We start from the raw sequence: 25,022 nt of genomic DNA on the forward strand, positions 1-25,022 counted from the left end.
CAACACTTACTTTCGATTTGTCTGTTTATGGAAGAGGGAAAACCATTTTTAATAGATTATGCAAGTTATATTCTACTCCCGGTTTTTTATATTGCTTTTAGTCATGAATAGGCATTGAAGTTTATTGAATGTTTTCTGCATCTATTAACATTGATAATATTTTCTGTCCTTTATAGAATGAAATTATATTGGTAGATTTTCTAAATGTGGACCATCATTGAAAAAACCATTCCGTCTGTGATATATAAATATTTTATACATACAACAAGAGCAGAAGGTTGAGTAAATTATGCTCCATAGTTCACAGTGTGTTATCATTATTGATCCTTGCAAGGTTCTTGTCTTGTTTAGTTCATCTTTATTTATAAGTTTGACAAGCTTATAATTTTCCTTACATGTCATGCCTTGTATAGTCCTAAGGTCAAGGTGATACTGGTTTCATAAAATTGGATAGCTTCTATCTTTTTCTATATGACAGAAGAATGTGTATAAGATAAGGATTATGTACTTGTTAAAATTATAGAAAAAAAATATCTGCAAAATCTCTTGGACTAGACACCTGTTTTTATTATTTGGTCAATTTTGGTAATTTACGTATTACTGTACAAATGTTTCATTTAGGTTTTCAAGTTTAATGACATTTTAGTGATAATTTATGTATTTTAAAATCACAAATTTATAGGTAGTTGTAGTCATTTTACATTTTTTATATTATATGAGCTTTTACTTTTGTTTAGTCTTGCCAAATACTTTTCAGGTTCTTTTTCAAAAAATAAGAAATTATTTTTATTGACCATATCAGTTGTGTTTTTGTTGTTAATATCTGTTTCATTTACTTACTTTTTTCTCTTGTTTCTTTTCCCTAAATTTCTTGTGTTTTATTCTGTTTTTCTTTTTTACCTTATTCCACTGAATGCTCACATCATTTATTTTCAATTTTTTGTGTTTTCTATTAAATGATTTTTTGGCTAAACATTTCCCTGAGGGTACTGTCCTGGCTGCCTCCTATGGAGTATGAACTTTTTAAAGGACCATGTACATGTTGACCATTTTTTACAGAGCCTATACCAATTTACACATACAGCAGCTCTATGCAAGAAAGCACATGGGTTCTGGTACCACATCATTTGTAGATCTGGAATTATAGATCTTATAAGCAATTGGTGATTTAATGAACAAATTAATATATATGAATGCAATTGCCAAAACTTCTTAGATAAGGCTATTTTGAACATAATTATTTATTTACTTAATTTATGTTTCCTTGATTATTTTAATAAACCATTTCCCTTACAGACTATTGTTAGTGAGTATATGAAATGACCCCAATTGGTAGTCATTAAAACTTTTTTTTTTTAATTTCTTGTCCCATCTCTCTTTAGATACTTCCAATCATTACTCCCACTCGAACAATCTCCAAAAGAGATATATCCATGCAAAATTTATCTTTAAAGGAAAAAAATTATAGCTTATTTATGCTGCTATATATACTATATATAGGATCTGTTAATGATAAATACATGAATCAGCTGCTGATGTAGGGATCAACTCAATGAAATCTGATTAAGGAGCAATAACCCACTGGCAATGAATTAGTTTATAAGCCATGGTTCCCAGGATAAACTGGTATCGTCACACTCTTCTTTGGGTTCCTCATATACATTTTGACTACACATGGTCATATTTTCTAATACCAGTTGAAGTAAATTCTCTATATATTGTCTATATTCTCTGTAACTTTAGCCCTTTTTAGAAAATAAAAGCTCTTTTTTAAAGGCTCTTTATTCTTAGCTCCTTAATTGTATGTTTCTAGAGGCATAAATTATTTGTTTTAGTATCTACACATCACTGGTGCAGAAATAATCAGAGTATGTTGAGCCCATTTTTTAGGTTTTGTGAATTAGAATAAATAACACCATGATACTGATTTAGTTGCAATTTAATCAGGAAGTTGAAATTTAAGAGATTCCAGGGGCTAAGTTGTACATAATTTCTCCCTTTAAAATAATTGTGATATAAGTCTTTGCTGAAAAGAAGTACAATTCTTTAAATTAAAAATTTTAAACAAGTATCTACACTATCAACATATGTAATAATAAGTCATGGATGTTATATTTTATATGTAAGTATATTCTAGGTGTTCACAATAAAGGAAAGGAAATAATAATATTGGAGATATTAGCAACCGTAGCAGGTCCATCATAAAGCATGTAGCATTGAACAGGATGATCTGTATTAAAATATCCTGCTTGTGATATTGTAGAATGTCTTCTTCACACTGAAATTCCTTTTTCTAGAGATGTAGCTGAATTTATTCTATAACATTTCAAATTACTTTTGAGTTACTTTATGTAAATATCCTTTAGGTTAAAAGAGATAAAGAGGGGCCGGCCCGGTGGCACAGCGGTTAAGTTCGAACGTTCTGCTTCTCAGCAGCCCGGGGTTGGCTGGTTCTGATCCCGGGTGTGGACATGGCCCTGCTTGGCAGAAGCCATGCTGTGGTAGGCGTCCCACGTATAAAGTAGAAGAAGATGGGCGTGGATGTTAGCTCAGGGCCAGGCTTCCTCAGCAAAAAGAGGAGGATTGGCAGTAGTTAGCTCAGGGCTAATCTTACTCAAAAAAAAAAAAAAAAAAAGATAAAGAAGAAAGATGTGTACTCATTTTCAAACTTAAAAGCATTCATCTAATTCAACTCTAAAGGAATGTACAAACACACATACTAATTTTTCACCACATTCTAATTGCAAGGCTTTGTGTGTAAAAAAAAAAGTAAATTCATTTAAAATATTACATAAATAAGCTTATAGAAGATATTTCAGTCTACATTAAGTACTCAAGAATAGAGGTTCATAATACATATAAATTACATTGATATGAATTTTGATCTAGTATAATCACAGCTTTATTCTTGAAAAAATCAAAGGTTCAAAATTAAGTTTCTCTAAATTTTATGAAAACAAATGGGACATATAACATTTTTTTTCTCTTGATGTATTTAGGAAATGAAGTTCTGAGAAAACAGTTTGAAATTGGTTTTATTAAAAAATTGTAAAAGAATTCTGGCTATCAGTCAGGTAGGAGCTTATTTCTAAATTCTTCCTCCTCTTACCGAGGATGGAGGAAGCTAAGGATTCACCATTGAGAGAATGTCCTTAATTTTTAATGACTTCCTACTGAAATTAACTGAAGCTCAGTCATTAAAAACGTGACATGGAACATCTTTATGCTTTCAGTATTTTGAATTACTCTGGCTGTCTTCATTTTCAACTGACAACCCCTATCCTTATCATCCTAATGGAATGAGACAAAGAAACCAAATACTTTGCTTTCTGTTGTTTTATACATAAACCTCAGTAATTGGATTCTGCGACTCCATTCTCATTTTTATCCCAGGATTCTTATTGATTATTCGGCAAGTAAGACAGGCATTCGGGAAGGAATACATTAAGAGAACAGCAACATTGTCTGATAAGTGGTTGCCAGAATCATTGATGTTGTAATTTTGGTAATGCACATCCCTGTCTCGAGTTATAAGGGCAGGAATGTGTAGACCCTATTCTCATCACTTTACGTATTATCTGTTGCCTTACTGCCTCTTATTAGCATCTGCAGAAAACCGAAAAGGAACTAAAACTTTTGATAGAACAGTTGGGAGTCTTTATATTTTTTTTACTTGAATCATAACTGCTATACCACACCCACCAGCAATCTAGATGAAATAATTAATTTTTTCTCCATAAGAGAACTTGTTACTCAAATGGGCTGGTGGTTATTTGCAAGAAGGACTTAAGTTCTGTTCTTCCTGTCATTCAGCACACCCTCATTATGTTTCTAAAAGAATGAGTACAGGTTTATCCTCAGTTTTGAGAATACAGTATCACATTATTCTTTAGGTCTCATTTTATTGTAACTAGAAGAGAACTTATCAAATATCACCAGCCTGCTAGTTGTAAATAAGAGGAAACTGAACTTTCAAGAAATTGAAGTGGGACATGGGCCCGGTGGTGGAACCCGTATGTTGTGATCCCTGAGAATGGGCGTGGGATGGTGGTTTCAAGGGGAGACCTGAGTCTGTCCTGTAGTCAGACACACCTGGCTTCATATCCTTGACTCATTGCTTTGTGACATTGGGGAATTGATTCAGAAAATATTTATATCAGAGTTCCTTATTAGGCACTAAAAAGTTGGTTTCTTCTTTTGAAGTCCCTGTCAGCACTGCTGTGAATTTAGAGAGGAGACTGTGCAATGTGACGGCACAGCATAGGCAGTCAGGAAATGCGGCTTCTTTCTCGTGGCCCATGGATGCTAAGTGAAGGTTCTTTTGCATTGATCAAGTGAAGACTGCAACCATTAGTGCATCATAGTGAGTTATCTTAATATTTAATTCACACTTTTGCTCTGTCAACTTTTACGTTAATTATGGAAATGTTGCAATTTCCACATGTCAGATTTTGGTAACTTCAAAAACAAAATAATTGAACATAGAAAGATTTTTTTTTTTCCTTAAGGGGTTGAAAAGTGAGCAGTAATAAAAATCAAATACCCAGTGTATGCATCTAATTCGCTTTGATTCACCATTTATTGAACATCTTTAGCATATCAGAGACTGTGATGAGTGCTAAAGGAGATAGAAACAAGACATGTGCCTATGCTCATGTCGATTACATTCTAACTGAAGAGATTTAAATGTATGTAGCTGATTTATTTTACAGCCTAATGTGATAATAGCCATATTCATCCACTCATTCGGTAAATATTATTTGAGTACTTACTCTGAGTCTAGGTTCTGAGAATATATCAGTGAATGAAAGAAAGTCTAACAAGGAGAGACAGACAGTAAACAAGCAAGTTATTCAGGTCATGTAGTTTCAAGAGCCATGCAGAAGAAATACGGCAGCCTAAGGAGACAGAGAAAGGCACGTCCTGGGAGTGCTGGCCTAGACAGGACGGGAAGGGAAAGAGTTTAACACCTTGGCATCTGACTGACAAGGAGAGGCACAGGTTGCAGCACAGGAAAAATACGTAGAATTTGAGGGAGAAGAGGTTGTTTTCCAGGCACAGTTGATCAGACTGCATGGGGTTTTGAGTGTTTGATGAAGGAGTGTGGCCTTCTGAGAGAGTGGGAAGCCATTAACAGCGCTGTTTATTGCTCGCTTCTATTTATAAGCAGAGGACTACTGTGAGGAGAGTTATACTTAGGAATGGAATATTGTTCCACTGGCGCTTGTGGGAGGGATTGGAGAAGCAAAGAACCCGACTCAGGTAAATCAGTTAGGAAGCCATAGCAACCCCCTGGGCAAGTGGGTAGTGAGTGTAATGGAGAAGACGGATGGGGAGCACTGAAGGAGCAAAGCTGCAAAGGCTGTGCGAGGGCCGGGAGGTGGGGGGCTGAGGAGGCAGGGCTGCAGGTGCTTCTGAAGTTTTGAGCCTGAGAAGATGAAGGGATGGTGAAGCCGTTAAGGGAGATGGAGAAGATGGACAGTAATTTCAGATTTGGACTTTTGAGGTAACGTTAGGGCACTTTATTTGAGATATCCGGGAATCTCGTGCAGTTATGGACTGGGTTTGGAAGCAGGTGGGAAATTCAAGATACACATTTGGGAGTGAAAATGGCAGCGTAAAAAAGCCGTGTCTGGGACATGTGATTTAAAAAGAAAAGAACAGAACTGCCAGTAATGAATTACCAGACCAATAATCAAGTGAGAGATATTATTCTGTTATTTACTCTATTGGGAAAAGACAAGACATTTGGAGCAGGATAAAATGAAGGCAGCTCAGTAGTCTAGGCAGACATATCCCGGGACAAGTTAGTAACAGCATTACAAACGCTGCATAAGTAGCTCTTTATAGCTTGTTAAGAAACAAAAACAAAACCAAAAGCATTTTGCATACATTGTCTCGTTTTTCCCTCACCAACAGTATTCAAATTACTGTTATTCTCATGTAACAGAGAGGGAAGTTGAGGTTTAAAGAAACTGATGGAAAGGCCTAAAGGGTACAGTGTTGATGGAGCATAAAGAGTGAGGTGGGGTGTCCACAGGTAAAAGCAAAGAGGTAAGACGGGGAAGACGATGCAAGGCCTTGACGTCTAAATTACACATAAAATTGTCAATATCTATGCAGTGGGTTCTCTCTAAAGAAGACAGAGTAATGTTTAATACATTTCAAGTTTCTATTAAAAATTTTTAAAGTTTATTGTTCAATTTTTATTTTTCTGGAAAATTACCTTGTGTGAACTAAGTAAGGTACTCCTGAATCCTGAGGGCTCCCTGTGATTCCTTATATTAGAGTCTGTAAAGTCATGGGCCCTCAGAGAGGAGCAGAGCTAGTGTAGAGAGCAGGATAAGAATTGGATTAAAAAATTCTTAAAATCTGTTTCTGAGCAATTGAGTGCCATTTTGGCAGAATAATGCTCAATCTCCCGCTTGGCTTCCTTTTCTCTTTCGGGGGGATGAAATCTCTGAACTTTCTTAGGACTGGTATCCTCGGGATCGCTTCCAGGAATGTGTGAATTTAGTTCTCACAACCCCCAAAAGAAACTAATTAATTTCCCCTCAATTTTGCTTTTGGAGTTACATACATTTTCAGATACTTTTAATTACAGGAGAAAGATTACAAGCCTTGGGCGCGCAGTGCATGCAGCCTTCTTACATTTATTCACTGGTACTTCCGTTCAGGGAAAAGTAATGTTTCAGTGACACATTTGTTTCTAAGAAACATTTCTGAAGATGTGAAATACAATAGGAGGCCTTCAATCCGTCCCAATTGGCTTCTCAAATATGTTATTTTGAAACATTAGTTTTTCACACAAATGGAAGTTGAAACCGTAACCTTTCATCAACAAGTCTACTTATCACGGCAGTAAACGCATTTCTAGGTACCCTGGGGGTCTGGTGGTTAAGATCCTGCCCTCTAACCGCTGCAGCTCGGGTTCATTTCCTGTCAGGGAGACACACCACCCATCTCTAGGTTGTCACACTGTGGTGGCTGCATGTTGCTGTGATGCCGAAAGCTATGCCACCAGGATTTCAAATACCAGGAGCGTCCCCCATGGTGGACAGGTTTCAGCAGAGCTTCCAGACTAAGACAGACTAGGAAGAAGGACCTGGCCACCCACTTCCGAAAACACTAGCTTTGAAAATCCTGTGAACAGCAGGGGAGCGTTGTCTGCTAGAGCACAGGAAGGTGAGAGGAGAGGATGGTGCAGAAAGACCACGCAGGATCCTGCTCTGCTGGGTCCCTAGGAGTTAGAATCCACTCTACGGCACTAACCCTACAAACACATTTCTAGCAAATAATCTCTTCAGGATTCAACAAATATATTTCAGCCACTAAGCATAATCCTGTTCTGTAAATATGCTCTCAGCTCTGTAAAAAGAGAGCATTCCTCTGCCTGCTTCAGCTCCAGTATACATTTCCCAGAGGCTCCTGGCATGGGGGGTGGTTGGTCAACAGGAGTCAAAATGAATGAGGATCCAGGCAAGAGAAATTAGGGCCTTCTTGCATTTCTTCGATGTGAGACAACACCGCCTGCCAGCCCAGGAGCAGCAGACGTGGCGCTTTCATGCATCAGGTGCCATTTATGGGCCTCTGCAGGTCCCTGGAGATGGCCATGGCAGGTGGAAGCCAGACAGTGCCTTCTTTCAGGGGGAAGACGGTAAGATTAAGCAGGGAACTTCAGTTCCTCTGTACAAACGCCCTCCAGACAGCAGCTGGCCAGAAAAGTTTTTGATGCCATCCTCTCTGTGGCCTCCTTGTCTCATACTTGTCTTGATTTCCAAAATTGTGTGTTAATATTTACAAAGCACTCAGAACAGTGTCTGGCATGGGGTAGGAACTATGTAACTGTTTCAAATTAAGTAAAAATAAGTAACCAAGACCTCCCAGATTTCAAAACTAACAGGTAAAAATATCAAAACTCCATTCTGTGCCTTATTTTTCTTTTATACCCCTAGTCACAAACTTTTCCACTTCAGCCACCAGCAATTATGATACAACCATGAGAAGCTTCCTCTCTTCGGTTCTTCAGTTCTTTTTGAATCCAGGCAGCCTGGCTGCCAAGAGGATTTTTCTTCTTTATTTTTAAACAAATACCTAGCTGATTTATTATAAAACCATTTTATTCATATAATACTTATTAAATATTATGTTGTATTTTTGTTGTTTTTCATGGTCTTATAAATAAGAGTTTGGAGGTCAGTGTAGAAGTCTGCTCTGTCACTCCAGCATCACTGATGTGCATTTCCTGACGTGCTTTGGTGCATAGAGTGTGTATTCGGTTATGATCCAGAGGTCTGGGAGACTCTCTGTCACTGTGATAGCTTCTACTGAGCCTACTCACCCCATTTATCAGCCATTTAACTGCTTAATTGCACCTCAATTTTAATTGGTATGAAAAATAAGAAGATAAGGGACCAAGACTTGCCACTTTATTCCTGATCAGAAACTCTAATAAAAGCCTTGGTGCAAAATGTCATGATATAAAAAAAATTGCCTGCAAAATTAAGTCAGCGATGCTCTTCTTAACCCTCTAGCATAGACAGCTGAGGAGGGGTTACATGTAATGATGTTTAAAAGTAGCACGTAGTTCCACCTGCCTGGAGTGGCTGGCAAATGGACTAGGAACCTGCAGACCTGGCATGGATGGAGTAGCTGACCTCTCTGCTTCCTTTCAGGTCCCTGGTTCCATAATTTGAATGCATAATTTCACATGCATTTATTCAGAAATATGTGCACCCAGACTACTTGCTGCTAAAGGCAGACTCCCACTCCTAAACATTGGAAAGAGAAGCCTGTTAACTGACATTTGCAATTTCAGGATGGCACTGTGTGGGAGAGAGAACTGCCAATCATTCCTGCCAACATCACTCTCAAGGGGAGTCTAAACGAAGCTAGCTTGGTCCAATTAAAAGAAGCAATTATGAGTAATGGAAAGTAAACAAATCTAAGAAAAATGATATTGCCGGTTATAGTGGGTACTCACAATGAAAGGCTATAGTCTGTTAAGTGTCACCTTTGTTGCTAAAGCTATTAATCTACTTTGATTTTCTAGAGGATTTTTATATGAAATAATCAAAAAGAAATTGTTAACCTTCATTTCATAACTAAGTAAAATTCACAGTAGTGGAAAAATTTAAAAGCTCTTTACAGAGCTTTAATTAGGTCAAATTTCTCCATGGCCTTTGGGTTAGGAAAAATATATAAAATATTATACTGTGACCCATTTAGCTGCTTGATTATAGAAAATATTGCAAAACAGCCAAGCAGACCTACATTCTTTTTTGGCTAAGGTTGGATCTAGAATATGCGAAATCTGCTTTTATGCTATAATACAATCCAACTGTCATAAAATGCAGAATTTGATAAGCTGTGTCTTTATGCCTTCCCCCATGTGCAGGGGAAATTGAACCATGCCCTGTAATAGCACGGAAGTCTGCGTTATTACCTCTGAGAGCGGAGCAGTAGAGTATTTTTGCCATTGCCAACAAGCTTTATGTTACATTAATTGACCTTAGTTCACTTACACAATGATGCAATTAACAGGTATCTGCAGACATCAACATTTTGGTCATATTTCCTAAATAGAAAAATATGCCTGACCCAAAGTTCTGGAAGGAATGTAGAAATAATTTTTTTCCAAATTATTTTTTTCTCTGAACATCTCTATACTTGGGTCATGCAAGATAAATGTATATTAGAGAGCCAAAGTACAAACTCACATTATCTACCAGGGATAACCAGAATGATCTGTGAGAAAGGGCACAGGAAGAAGGGGAAAATGCCTTTGGACACATGGAAAATGGTGGCAAATGGCTAAAAAAGACAAACAAGCTTCTTTCATACTGGAAAATGTGCTAATGGGACCAATGGGAATAGGGAGCAATTAATTGATCTCTCTGGGAACTAAGAAAATTACGAAAGATAAGCATGATACACTAACATATGTAGAAAAGATTCCGAACCGTCTCTCAAAGGTGTTTGCAGCTGACTCCCAACTGAGAGGAGATGAAGAGCCAGAGGATTCATGCACAGAAAGGTGCAGAGTCTGCTTCAAAAACACTAAATTGAAAGCTGAAGCCAAATTTTGACTTATCTGATGTCTGGAGCATGCTGAAAAATGCTCTCTTGTTAAGCAAGGTAAAGCAGAACCATCCTGGTCTAGTAAGCTAGCACATCCCTAAGGCAACGAACCAAAAAATCCTCTTGATGCCAAGGCCACATTAAGTTTCAGTAGATAAAAGCCTATAAGTTTTGGGTCTACTCATTCTTGTCTTTGGCACTGGCCTTTTAGCTTGTCATGGACATCATATCAGGCATCCTGAAGTAGATGCTATTTCATTAGCGTCACTTAGTGCCGGCAAACGACATGGCCTTGGAGCAGAGCCCAGCTTCTGGCATGAAAGATGTTAGAGACTCTGGGTGGATTTCCCCAGGGAGTGGGTGAGTGCTCTCTAGTCTGTACCTGGTGAAGGCTGCTATGAGAGACAGATGGAAGAGCTTCACACAGGCTGTGTTCTTGAGCAAAACTCGATCTTTTAAGATCCCTTTATCACCACAGAAAGACAGTTCCTTGCCGGTTGTTCATGCACATGTTCTAATTTAATTCTACTAGTAATCTGTTTTCATGCCCACTTTCCAAATGAAAAACTTGAGACAATTTTTAGCTATGGAGCAGAGGTATATTTAGAATACTACCCAAGTGCAGATAGTGGCTATAACCACAAACTTGAACACGTTCTATGTTTTGTGGGTTTGTTTTCAACTCTTGTGGTGTCACGTAGCAGAGCATAGGTTAGTCATCAAAATATTTTTAATTCAGGCAGTTCCAATTGTTTGCGTTTTTATTTTTGCAGAACACTTGTGACGGGTTTGTGCAAAACACCTACACTTCATTTCTTACCACACCGCATATTTGTCAGTTTTTCCCCTTGCAGAAAATACCAAAATCACATACTTTTATATCCAAAATACTGCCAGCACCCCCCCCCCTTTTTCCCCCCCCATCCTGATACGGGACTGCCATCTGGTGGAAGAGGAAAGGCACTTCTGGCTTGGACTTACCCAAAATTGTGTGATCATGGTTTCTCAGTTAGGTTTCTAAAGGATCAGTGTAGCAAATGCGAACCCTGTTTCTGGTCTCAAATGAAGATGAGCCTGCAGTGAAGAAGGGAGACAGTGATAATGATTATAGCAGCCGACAGGCACTGGAAGCTGCTGTGATTGTGATGGGCAGTGAATTGGCGAGAAGAGATCACACACTTAATTTTATTAGTCAAGATTTTTTTTAAAAATTAAGTATATATGCATACATTTTGTGTATGTATATGTGTGCATGTATTAGACAAGGCGAAGAAAATCACAGTGGAGCAGTGGCCTTACAAGCCAGAGCAGATATAGCAGAGCTCCCTTCCTCCCTTGCCCCCCCAAACATGTACCCCGCCCCCCCATGCAACTGCCTAGAGTCCCGAACAGGGTCACACCCTGCCCACGTGATGCTGCCTGGGTAACGTGGGGTCTCTGAAGATCTGGAAGACTCGATTCTTGCTCTGCTGCGGCCCTGTTGCCCTCGGGGGTAATGGCGCCATAGCAGAAAACTTACACTGACAAACCGTCAGGTACCGCTGAGGGGGTATTTATCAACATTTGTCGCACCTGATCTGGAACTAAAATCACTACAAATCACATCAGTGGGAAGAAAACAAGTCAGTGCCCAGGTGTTTCTGAATAGTGTGTCTGCGTCCGGCTTCCTAGTTTTCAGAAGAAAAGAGCTTCTTACATGCTAAACACTGTGCCACATTCATCTAAGCTAACCACAGACATTAAACATACGGTACTTTATTTTATTTTTTTATATGAGGCACAGAGAGGCTAAGAACTTTCTCAGTCACTATAGATGGTGACCTTGGCAACTTTTTACGTATGAGGGAGGGATTGAGAATGGAGGCTCTCCTCACGTCTTGATTCCCTGCATCTTATTCAAGCTGTGCCCGCTTGAACAAAGGAGATGAATCCCCAGGATGGACACGTGCCTATCCGACAGAGCAGTTTCCCTAAAAGTACGTTTGCTTCTTTGAAAGTAATGTCTTAGAGGTAGAAGAATTCCTTTGTACCAAAGAAAAGTAGGCCTGTTTTTCATCTGGAGGAAAGTCATAATGGCTGTGTGAAATTACACACCTCATCCACTTTGGGAGCTGGGTAGAGCCATCATCCTGAGTAGCTGCGGGATCCTAGACTCAGGTGGAATCCATTCCTACGATATCTACAAGTTCATGCCCAAGCATCTGAGTAAAGAATGCAGCTGTGCTATTTTTCCAAACGTTCTCTTCTTGTTCTCGTCCACACACAAGCCATACCTCTAAACCAAGAGGTTAATATCATGGGGAAGTGAAAAGAACCTCATGTGTGACTGATGGCACATGCTCTGTTTGTCATCTTGAAAAGTGAGCTGTGGCGATTTTGGGACTAGTAGTCCCTGGATTTCATGGGGATGACTCAACCTCAAGCACAGGAGTTTAAATTACTTGAAATTCATAGCCAAGTGAAGGATCAGAAAAGAAGAGAACATCTCCCAAATGGTAAAAGATGTCAGGAGGGAATGTGACAACATGACCAGTGTCATGGTTTGACAGTACATGTTGGTGGAGTGATTCAAAAAGTACATAAGTTTCTTAATTATGTAGCAGAGTAGGAACTGTATTTCTAATTGTATGCAGTCTTTTTAAGGCTGCAAAATTTGCACTTCAAATTTTTTTTTCTGGCGAATTACTTTGCTTTGACATACTAAACACAATTTTTTCTTAATTTTTATTTTTAAATAGTTTTGGATTCACAAGAAGTTATAAAACTAGTACAGAGTTCCTAGCTTCCCCCAATGATAACATCTTACATAACCAGAATATATTATCAAAACAAGGAAACTGACCTTGGCACACTACAATGAACTAGAGACCTTATTTGGATTCTACGATTGTGCAGTTTTTTAAAAAATGTTATTTAACATGTCTTAATCACTATCTTGACTATTTTGTTGTATTTCAAATAGTTGCTCTGTAATATGTCTTAATTTAGAACTCCAAAACTTACTTGAAAATTGGATTTCTTAAGCAAAGCATTGCTATCTGCGTTTTGGTTTTGCTTTCATTTGCGTTGTCTTCAAATAAGTGGATAGTATAACTTGCCATTGCATGAATTCTTGTGGAGTTTAATGTGATTGCTCATCTGCAAAATTAAGACTTGGAGCAGAGTCTAAGATGGCTGTTTTCCAAGTGTTCCTTGTCTTCAGTGGAATCATAATTTTCACTGTTTCTATCAGTGTCTTCTCACTTATGAGCTCATAAAAATTTGGCCATGCCAAACTCAGTTATCACTTGGACTTTGTCCTGCCCTTTATTCAACCGTATAAGTTACAAGCATAGTGTCCCTGGAGGTATCAGTATAGTTTAGAACATCGCTGCTATAGATCAGTGGAAGCTAAGTTGTTCCTTTGCAATTGAAAATATTTAGAGCAAAGTGTAATATTTGTGCAACAATTTATAGCTTCAAAATACTTTCATTGATCCCACACAACAACCCTTGAAAATCTGCAGAGCAAATATTTTTTGTCTCCACTTAAGCTTCGTGGATCTCTGAGACTAAAGGTCAGATCCATTCATGGGAAAAACCTGGATTCAGCCATGGGACATATTTGTGCCAGATAAATCAAGAGAGGAAATTTAATATGGTGAATTTAATAGGATGATTAGGATTAGATCAAAGAGCTAGAAGGACAATCAGGGGAAGTGAGGCAATCCTAAGGTTAACCACCACCAAAGCCACTCCATCCTAGCGCTAGAGGGACAAAGGGAAGAGACGAAGCTACTGGATCCCAGGGAGTGAGGATCATGGTTACACCAGTGCCTCCCACTGGCCAGACTCAGCTGGAAGCCTAATGGCAAGGAAGCCAGGGAAACGTCATTTCATACCCATAGGTATTCCAAGCCGAAGAAAGAAGTGTGGGGAACTGATCTGAGAGCAACATGCCAGTTAGGTTGTGCCAGGAAGACTCACTTTTACTAGAAATGCCACATTGCTGAGCATGAAAAAGAGACATGAAATGGACAGTATCTCTGCTGTGAAGAAATTTTCAGTTCTATAAGGGGGGGCCATCATGTCAACAACTGCTATCATTATTATTACGGTTGCCAACTCTTATATCTACTACCAGCAAACATTTATTGAGTACTACCTGTATGCCAGGAACTATAATAAAATATTTAACTATAATTTCTCATTTAACCCTTTGAGTTCAGTTTATCATTATCCCTGTTTTGCAAATGATAAAATTGAGGCTTTAAGAGGTCAAGTATATTGCCAAGGGTCACAAGGCTGGATGGCCAAGATTCTGAGAGAGACCATCTGACTCTCAAATCCATGCTCCTTATTCTACCCTATATCGTCTCCCTCAGTATGGTAAAGTGTTCCAAGTTCTAGCATTACTTCTATGCCCAGGATATAGTGTAGGTACAAAAGAAGTGACCAATTTGTCCCAGGGGGCCGGGAACCTTCAGAGGGGACAGTACACTTGAGTTGAACTTGAAATAGGAGTGAACGTTTCTCCAGGTGAACCAAAAGGCAAGGCAGCCAGAGCAGAGCAGCAGATCAGCACAGCATAATATTTTCTAAGAGCGATAAACTTGTCTACCAGCCGGTCATCTGTGTGGATGGATGCTGGATCACAGTGTGGGAGGAGGAATTTTGATAGCAAAGGTGAGGGAGACAGGTGCTGTGTTATACTCGAGACACATCACACACAAGAAGATGGGAAGCTGTTCATGATTGTGTGCTGTGGAGAGTTCTAGCCAGTTTTGCTTTAGAAATACTACCCTGCCTGCAGAGTTAGGTGGCTATTATGACATGTTCTATAGTACGTGATCAGTGTTCTGAGCACTGGGGGAATGTCAGAGCATGTCTTGAAAAAAATGGACTTGAATTTAAATGTTATGCTATTAAAGTAGAAGTGCCACCAGCTCCATCTGACCATTTACCACTCTTTCTCAACTTGTCAATCACTGAAAATCGATGTTCTTGATAAAGCGTTGGTGATGTTTGAGCAGCCTTCAGCTATAAATGCTTGATTGGACCCTTTATTAATTTGGTTCAAAATTAAAGCAATAGTATCTGAATAAATGTAGCTACATAACTTTATGCTTTGTTATGAAACTTTCACATATATTTTTGCATATAATCCTCAAATCACCCTGTGCATTGAGTAGCACAGCTGTGTTTGCTGCAGTTTGAAGATGAGGAAGGTAAGTAGCAAAAAGGTGAAGCTTTTGCCATAAACCTACTAAATGGCAGAGCCAAGACCATCAACTGGCCTTTTATTCAATCCAGTGTTACTTTTGCTTATTTTCATGATCTTCTAGATCTGAATCAAATTCTCCTCATTATTCTATTATAATTATGTCATGAGTTTATTTAAAGAAAATACATTTCTATATAATTCCCCTAGTTTTTCCGTATATTGTGTTTTCCTTTTATATCCACATACACAGTTATTACTTCTCAGTAATAGACTTTCTGATGGATTTAATTTTTTCCACTGGTAATCGTCTACATCTCAGAAATGTCACCTGTCAAGTATAATCAATTTCTTCAGTAAATAGAAAGCTATTTAATACTTTTATATGCTCTTTAAACTTAGCTTCACCTGGTTTCCATTATGTTGCACTGTGCTCTAGAGGGAGAAACACATGTTGGGTCAGCTCACTCACAGGTGAAAATTACTTTCCTGCCTTCATTGATTTTACTTTCTTGTAGGCACTCATTTGAGTTATACATCATCTGGGCTAAAACAGAGGTGGCTTTGTATCAGCAATGCAGAAAGAATTCTTGATATTGATATAGTCCACGTCCTGTTTTTGTTTTCTTTTTCTTCACAGAGTTTAGTCATGTTCAATTTATTTATTTGAACGTCAAAATTCTCTAGATTACTGCCACATTATGTGATTAAAGCAGTTTAGATGAATGGAGAGGAGTAGAGAAGTGACTGAATTTAATTTTGGCCAATAATCACAGGAAGATGGAATGGAAGACCCTCTGATTCTCAGGGAGCTTCATCGCCACTGCTTATGGAGTAAAATAATTTAATATTAATGAGTTTATGTTGGCAGTGATTTGCCTGATCAAGGAAACAGTCTTAGACCCTTCGAGGACAGCGTAGTTCTCTACCTTCTGAGCTTCTTTACTGATACCGTCTTCTAACTTGTCGACAGCTTTATTCAGAGGAAAGAGTTAAAGTTGTCAGTGTCATGATTCTCCAGTGAATATTCATTTACGTCTTCCCACACTATGCTCACATGCACCTGTGTTCACAGCGTGATTCATGACTGTGCAGGTGATGAGTAGAAAATGTTGCTTTTGGAAAGAATAAAAAACATTATGCATGTGTATATGTATGAACTGTAAATACATGAAATATACATATGACGAATGTATATAATATAAAATATAAAGGAAATTCTTTGAGGATTTTTATTCTTTTTTTTACTGCTCTGACTGCTGTAGTTTCTATGGAAATTGATTATTTAGGAATTCAATTTCCTACTGGGAAAAGTCGAATGCTGGGTAGTGTGTAGACACTGCATATCCTCAAGTTGGAAGCCTTGAGCTTTGCTCACTTCTAGCTGTGCGATTAGCTAGCTGGCTGTCTTTGAATGAGGAAACTCTGCCTCATTTTCCATATGTATAACATGTGAGCACATCTTCCCAGTCTGAAATCATTTTCTTGAAGATCAATTAAAATACAGCCCACAGGAGATTATGATGAACAAGGTAAAGGTATTATTCAAATTACATGTTGGGAATGATTTTTTATGTTGAAATCAGGTCAATTAGAAGTTAGTTAAATGTGACAATATAGATCCTTTTAGCCAAGCCAGGGGTATTATAATAATGTTTGTGGGCAAATCTAAGTTTTGGTTTGGAAAGCCAGGGAAGAATACTTCTAGGAAGGAAATTCAAGTCCAAAGTCTGAAAGATCAGTGCAGGGTTGGGCAGGTGGTCAGCCGGAGCAGTGTCAATACAACCTGTAGCTTAGCCAGAGAAAGAATCTTTGCTAAGAAAGAATTTGGTAAAAACATGAATATTGCTTTCTTCTTTTTACTGCCTCTAGGCCCTGGAATCTTGACTGGAAGAGTTATATAGGGTGTTCCTGAGTGAGGTTTCTTTAAAGATCTTTTAACTAAAAGTATGTTAAAGGTCATTGTGTTTGTGAGAATGACTAATTCCACACTCACTAATGACGTCTGAGGACAGTCTGTTGGTCGTGAATCTGTCTGTGTCCTCCTCACTGAGCAGCTAGCATAGGTCACAACCGAAGGGCAGGAGAGAGGAGTTCTGGTTCATCCAAGATCTTTATGAGAGGCCAGTAGGGCTCCTGTCCTGGGAGCTGGAATGCCCAGGCCTATTGCTGACTTACAGAAGGTGCTTAGTCTCCTATTTACGTGGTCTTTACATTCTGAGTAAGGCTTGGCTTTTCTTTTTTCTTGTGATCTAAAGTGATGGTTGCCCTGTGGCCATGAGGCCCTCCACCCCTCCGACCTGAATTCCTTCCCATCTTTGTGCTGTCCCAGCAGCTTCATTTGGTCTGCACCATCACCATTTCCTCTCACTGTCAGGAGCCCTGGCATTTTAAACCCCTTTTGGCAGAAACAGTTTACTGTTTGGAGTCTGAACTTTAAATATCTCTCTCTTGTTGGGGGGAAACAGGGATTCTTGGATGATGCTTATTTTTCATCCGTAATAAACAGCACCCCCCGTGCTCCCACACATCACCCGGGCGATAGCTCAGATGCGTCACAGCCGAAGCTCTCCTTACTCCCTACTCTACTTGTGTGCCTTCCTGTGATTTGGGAGGCCGGGCTGGACTGCTAGATGGTCTACACAAAGCTGCAAGACCACTAGTGCAGGGAGGAGTGCAGCAAGAGTGAAAACAACTCACCATGTAGTCCATTATAGGGGTCCCCGTATGCTCTCACCCTGGGCTACACCTGCCATCCTGTTCCTGGTGTGCTTCTTTCTCTCATCCTCTCCATCCTTTTAGACCGTGCACCTCCAAAAAGCTCCTTTTCTGATCTTAGAAGTACTGCATAGCATAAATACTCTTTTACATTAATAAGTAGAACACTTAGCACTCCAGACAGAAGTGTTTCTAGCCAGAGCCCTGAGCAAGTGTCTGGGCTCACACCATGGGTGGCGTCATGCCTACAGACCGAGCAGACCTGGCAGAGGAACCCTTAGCCAAACACCATTGTTTACCTCCAGGAAGCACAGTTCTGGCCCTGTTATCTAGCTGCTGCTTTTCGTTTGTTAGTTTTTCCCCCTCATTTCTTGTTATCAAGCATTTGGAATTATTTCTGGTAATTTTTTCCATCTTCTTTAAAATATTTGGCTTTATGGTTCAGTTAAGGATCCTTAATCAACCTAAAACAAGACCTCATGGGCATATAACTGTAACTAGGCAGAGGAAGACAGCTCAGCTGCTTGCATGGGTCTTCGGGGCTGTTTGCACATCTCCGGGGAACACGGCTGCAGGAGTTCCACCCTTGTGGCTGGATTTTGATCTTTAACATCAATAACGTGGGCTGGTTATTATAATGCCAACAACCCACAGGTCACGCATCTTGTCTGTCTATTCAATGTTTTGTCAAGTAAAACTTGTCTGTATCTTCTGTATTCTTTGTGTCTGTATTATATATACTGTGTGTATCCATAGATTATCTTTTTATCGACATAGTCCAGTGTGAGTTACTTTCGTAGCTGTATGCATGAATTTGTTCTTAGGGCATGCATAATTTCCTTCAAGGTTATACCCTGTCTTTTAAATTTTTAATTGGATAAAATTATCACCCTATTTACAAGTTAGTTTATATTAGTTACAATCTCATTCATCATTGAAAAACTCCTTCATATTTTAAAATCTGGGAATTCTGTACAGTGAGCATGTCATTTACTGCCCTTCCATCTGTGATAGAGTGAGCCTCTCCACGGCTGCTTTCTCAAGATGTACGTACAGCTGCCTCGTTAGAACTCTGAGTGTTAAACATCGCCTGTGCAGTTTGGGACGCGTATGTGAGAAGCCGTATTTCAGCTCAAATATCCTGTTTCTTGCTTTCTACCATATAACCAAACCAACACTGAGGATCCTAGATGGTAAAATTGCTTATGTATATTAGCACATTTTATGTGTCCTTTAAATCTGGAAATGAATCAAAGCTGTAGCCAGAGCAAGTATGTGTATCAAAATATAGTCCTGTAAAGGAGAGCCATGTGATGTTAACCCATTTTAATGGTTTGATAGCGCGTGTGTATATCTTTTTCATACTAATAATATATAAATATAGATCAATAAAATATAAGAATTCTGAAAGCTGTGGAATCAGTTTGAAATGCAAGCCAATTCATTTTCTTCTTCTGCAAAATGAGATGCAACGCAGGGAAGAAATTTATGCTGTGGTAATAGCTGCAGCATATTGAGCTCATCTCATGTACCACTTCATATGCTCATCTGTTTAATATTCACAACAACCCTATAAAGCAAGTACTATTGTTATTCCCACTTTGCATATAAGTTGAGGCCTAAAGAAATTAAGCAGTTTACCCAGGATGTGGCAATTAATGTGTCTTCAATCGGTGGTCTATTTTAGTGATTTTATTTCATTTGTAGTTTTGAAGGAAATGAGAGCTACAGTGATGAGCCATATGCCTGTTAGAATACAGTTCAGGAAGAAGCTGGATCAGGGACTGGAAGCTCCTCTCCAACAGTTAATCCTCCTTGCGAGGTCTGTGTGCAGAAAGGATCCCAAAGATATTGGGGTTTCATCGCTTGAATCCAGCTTGATCTTGTCCTGTGTACGACGGTTAATTGTGCTCAGATGATTTTGAAGTTTTAATACCAGGCACGGTGGGAGCCTTAAGATGGTAGAATATTATATTTCCTCCTTCACTTCACATAGATCGACCAGAATGTTCTTCATTGATTTCCAGGGGTAGTTCTATGAAAAATTTCATAAACTCTATTATTCTTTTTCTTTTTTTTTGAGGAAGATTAGCCCTGAGCTAACTACTGCCAATCTCCCTCTTTTTGCTGAGGAAGACTGGCCCTGAGCTAACATCCATGCCCATCTTCCTCTTTTTTATACGTGGGACATCTACCACAGCATGGCATGCCAAGTGGTGCCCTGTCTGCACCCGGGATCCGAACCCATGAACCCTGAGCCTCTGAGAAGTGGAATGTGTGAACTTAACTGCTGCGCCACCGGGCTGGCCCTAAACTCTATTATTGTTAATGATGATTATTTTTGCTAGTTTTGAGATTATGTAAAATATTGACTAAAACATAGGTACGTATGTCGAACTAAGTGGTGGGACTTTTTATTAACATTTCCATGAAAGTGAAAGTGAACGCGTGTGTGGCGTTTGGAAATGCAGGCCCCCTGAACTGTCAGGGATGTTCAGTGATAGTAGCGTTTCCTGGTCTTTCATGCATGTGCCACTGAAAACTCATCACTTTAACAATCACACATCTTAAATCTCGTAATCAGTCAATGGCGTTTTAAAAGAAGGCAGATAAAAATAGGAACTTAAAGTTATCTTTGATAAACTACAGGTAAAAGAAATTATTCTCAAGAAAAATGTTTTGAAATAAAACAAACTGTATAGTATAGAAAGGCACAGAAATCCAAGACAAATGAGTTATTTTCCTTTTAAATAAAGATTGATAAGACATTCAAGAAGCTAGAGGTTGCTATGAAAAACACAGGAGCAAATATATCTTTCTTCTTAAAATAATCAGATGCAAGGATATGGTGATAAAAATGCAAATCTTAAGATGCTCTTAGCTAGCTAGAGGTCAAATTGATGTTTTTCGTGAAATCAAAACATCAGAAGTTTTCCTCAGTCAAGTTTTAATTTTTAAAGGTTGCATATTTATGGGGAATCTAAAAGCTAAAATTGTCAGAAGTCCTTGGAAAAAGGTTAAGCTAAGTAATAAGTAAACACGAATGTCCATGAAAGAGCTTGAAGGTGTTCATGAGCACCTTGAATTAAAATGCAAAGCGTTCCGAGGAGAAAGTTTGTACCTTTCATCAGATTTCCAACTGAGTCCCAAAATTCTTAATTATTTCTCTAGAACACTATGTTTCTTTTTTAACCTGTCCATGAACTAGACTGGCTTGCAACTCATACTTAATGTGCATTAATGGCTTTATATAAAGTCCTAGAATCATAGACTCATGGAATTTCAGGCTCCAGCCTTGTGACTCTCTTCTGTCTTTGCTGCCAAGTAAATCATAAGCCTGTGCTTAAGACTCACTGGTGTGAAAGGAGAGAAAAGGCACTTTGGAGCCAGGCAGATTGGAACCCAAGGCTTTCTCTGTTACCTGGTCAGGTTTCATGAACTTTTTAAATATCATCACTTCTTGCTTGTAACAATGATGGTTATATATCATAGGATTGTAGTGGATTAAATGAAAATGTTTATATAAAAACATATATAATAATTTACATAAAAAATATCAATCTATATATAATATACCACTTGGCATCCAGGTGGGCCTTCATGTTAGTTCAAGGTATTTCATTCTGTGTTTTACCACTTTCTTCCCACTGTATTGACTAGAATCTGCCTACCTGTAATTTTTCTCCAGTGTTTTTTTTGAAGCCTTGTATTCACATATTCCACGTCTGTACCATCTTCTGCCTGATGACTCCTCCGTTCTTTCCTAGTATTCTCAGGTTACACGTCTTTTCATTATCTTTGGCTTTCTTTGGGGGTAATCATCTATTTTATGTCACAGTGTCTGTGGTCATTGTGCCACCATCTTTTCAAGTGGTTTCTGAGAATTTCCTATTTTGTCCAAAAGCTTCAGCGAAGTGCTTTCTGAATGTGGGTCTTCTGGAAGGATGTTTACCATCTCTCTCAGGTTCACTGCATAGGTCTCTGTTGTCTTGGTGACAGTCCTACCATTATGACTCAAATTCAGAAAACTGGGAAATGAAATGTTTGCTTCTATAACTTCTGATAAAATCAGTCCAGGGAATACCTTTGCCCATTCGTAACAACTTAGGCACAATTCTTTCTGGAAATGAAATAACATAGAATGGATTTGCCAGACTGTAGGGTGAAATTCTTAGGTGCCTATTTATAGCTAGCCTCTGTGGGGGAAAAAGAGTGTAGGAGAAAAACACATAAGACTTGTGTATACTTGTCTGAGTGCTATGCATTCTCCTTTGTAAAATCAAGAGAAAAGAATCTCACAGGTGATGATAAGAGCTATTTGAAAAATATTTCCAGAGACATGAAGAATATTTGTTTCCCTAATTTCCTAGTGTTTTTGGGGGGCGGGGGGAACAGTCTATGACAAGAATATCTACTTGGCCTTATGTGAAGGCACGTCCAGCAGCTGAAGTAAGCCATTACGCAGAAATGAATGGGCCCTGGTGATAATTCCTTGTATCTGTCATTTGTGTATTCCTTCATTCCACACACATGCATTGAGTGTCGAGCATCAGTCAAACACTGTGACTGAAGCTTCTGGTACACAGAGCAGGAGAACAACACAACTCCTACCTCCATCAGCTCAGTCTACCAAGAGTGGACAGACGTATGAACAAATAAGTAGTGGAAAACAAACTATATGCAGAAATGTTCAGTCCTTCCTGAGGCTGTAGGGGAAAGCTTTCTGGAAATATTTTTTATTTCAGTCTCAGCAGGGGAAGAGCTGGGCCGAGGTAGGGCATTTGAGGCGGAAAGAGCTTCACTGGCAGAGTTGAGGTGGTCAGAGAGATGCCTACACACACTGAAAAACCTACAAGCCATCTGGTCCCACTGGAGGGCAGGCCGCTTGGTCCTCACTAAACATCCTTGGGAGTCATTTTCTCACTTTGCAGAAGTGAGAGTGGTGGTTAAAAGTAGTTAAGGGCTTGGCCTAGAGGCTTCTATTTAGTAAGTTAAATCACTGACCTTGAACTGAAGGCTTCCAGCTCCCAGTCTACTGACTCAGCCACCTCACCACATGCCTCTGCAGCTGTGGCCGTCTTTCGTCGAGTCCTGCTTCTTGGGTTTGCATTTGAGTTCTTCTTCAGCCATGTATGCTTTCACCTCTGTTGGATGGCAGACGTTAAACAAGGAAACTGAAACCATGTAATACTGTTTATTTTATTAGTAAAAGATTTAGAAGCATTTCAGCATGACTGGTTCTAACCAGTCCCCAATGATGTACCCGTGTGCCTGTTCCATTCTGACCAAGCTTTCCTTCCTTCTGCTTGAACTTTCTTATTGTGACATTTTCAGTGTTATGATTTCTAGTTGGAAGCAATTCTGTACAAGATGCATTTAAAACTAAAGAACGTCTTCCTGCTACCCCTTCCTCAGTGACAGACTTATTTTGCAAGTCAAGGGATGAAAAATTGAAATGAAATTTAAAATAAACTCATTAAAATGAATAGTTTATTGAAAAAACAACTAACCTATATATGACATGTTTCTGGAAGCATAGTTTAATTGAATTCAGGAAATACTCATGTATTCACAAGCTTCTATGCTTGGAGTCTATTCTAGGTGATTATGTAGAGGATTAGAAGATGAATAAAACATATCCCCACCCTTAAACGGTTCTCAGGTAAGGAGGGGAGAGAACCATTTAACTAATGAATTAGAACACTGAATACACAGTGCAGCAGTAGAAGCATATTTAAATATGGAAATGGTACTGAAGAAGGAGTGCCTTAGTTTGGAGAATAAGGGAAAGTTTCCTGGAGAAAGGAACCTCAAAATTGTATCTTAAAAACTGCAAAGTAGTTTTCTAGAAGGAGCAAGTTAGTGGGAGCAGAATATTTATGATAGAAAGAATATTCCGTGCAAAGACGGTGGTGGGTTAAATGCCATGCGTGGCTCAGGAATGTGCAGTCTGTCAGCCTGGAGCTTTAAGTGTGATGAGACAATGGGCAGAGGTAAGGTGCAGGCAGGGCTCCGGAGAATGGCCTTTGGTGCTGACCTGCTGGCTTAGACGTCACCCTCTGGGCTGGGGGAGACACTGAAGGGCTTAAAGCAAGACAGGTGATTGAACAGACTTACATAATAGAAAACATAAATACTTTTTCAGTTTAAAGACTGTATTGGTGGATAAAGGGACAGGGAAGAAGTGCAAATTTAGATAAGGAAGACTAGTTAGGAAATTGCTACAAAATCCTAAAACAGATAATAAAATATTAAAACAGAAACACACATAGACTCACAAGCGTAGACACCATTACACTAAGGGGTGCCAGGGAAAAGGAGGGGAAGGTTTCCAGGAGGGAGAGTGAGTAGAAATGGGGGGCACGCTGGATTTGAGTAGTGAGGAAGACAGAGGCCATGATTACTTCCAGGTTTCATGGGAGGAAGAATAAGAAGTGGTGCCACCTACCAAGACAGGGCAGAGAGAATAGAGGTTTGGGGAGAATAGTCATCCATTAACTTAACAAATATTCTTGAGGACTTGCCACATGTCAGCATTGTCCTGAGTGCTGTATACACAAAAAATAAAACAGACACATTTCCTGTTTTTAGGTACTTTACATTCTATAGGGAAAACAGATAATGTTCAAAAAGAATATATAACACAATTCCAGATGGTGATAGTGCTATGGAGACAGCTAAAGCAGCTAAGCGTATAGAGGGAAGCTGTAGGTGGGAAAACTATTATAGTTAAGAGGTTAGGAAAAGGCCTCTCTGAGGAGGTGCTATTTGATTGGAGAAATGAATGAAGCAGACAGCCACGTGAAGATTTGGAAGAAGACCATTTTAGGCAGAGAGAACAGTGACTACAAACACTGTGAAATAGGAATAATTTGAGCACGGAGTGGAGAGAGCCAAAGTGGGGAGAGGGGTAGGCAATGAGTTTCAGAGAGATAGGAGGTGACCTCACAAGGGAGAAGAGTTTGGATTTTGTGCCATTTGGAATGGAAACCCTGAAGAGTTTGGCCACCAGGGTGATGAGATC

The 25,022-nt window shown here is 39.1% G+C and overlaps 1 protein-coding gene and 1 long non-coding RNA gene across 9 annotated transcripts in view; one reads left to right on the forward strand and one right to left on the reverse strand.

Annotated features, from left to right (window-relative positions):
- Positions 1-25,022, forward strand: part of ADGRB3 (adhesion G protein-coupled receptor B3) — a 644,987-nt gene that overhangs the window by 126,632 nt on the left and 493,333 nt on the right. The gene's annotated exons all lie outside the window — the stretch shown is intronic.
- LOC139077376 (uncharacterized) lies at positions 19,676-21,984 on the reverse strand. The gene is made up of 2 exons (XR_011529835.1): positions 21,670-21,984; positions 19,676-20,033 (listed from the first exon to the last, which is right to left on the reverse strand). It is a non-coding gene; the product is annotated as an uncharacterized lncRNA (long non-coding RNA).

The sequence above is a fragment of the Equus przewalskii genome, chromosome 19, assembly GCF_037783145.1.
Source record: "Equus przewalskii isolate Varuska chromosome 19, EquPr2, whole genome shotgun sequence".
In the NCBI taxonomy this organism is placed as follows: domain Eukaryota; kingdom Metazoa; phylum Chordata; class Mammalia; order Perissodactyla; family Equidae; genus Equus; species Equus przewalskii.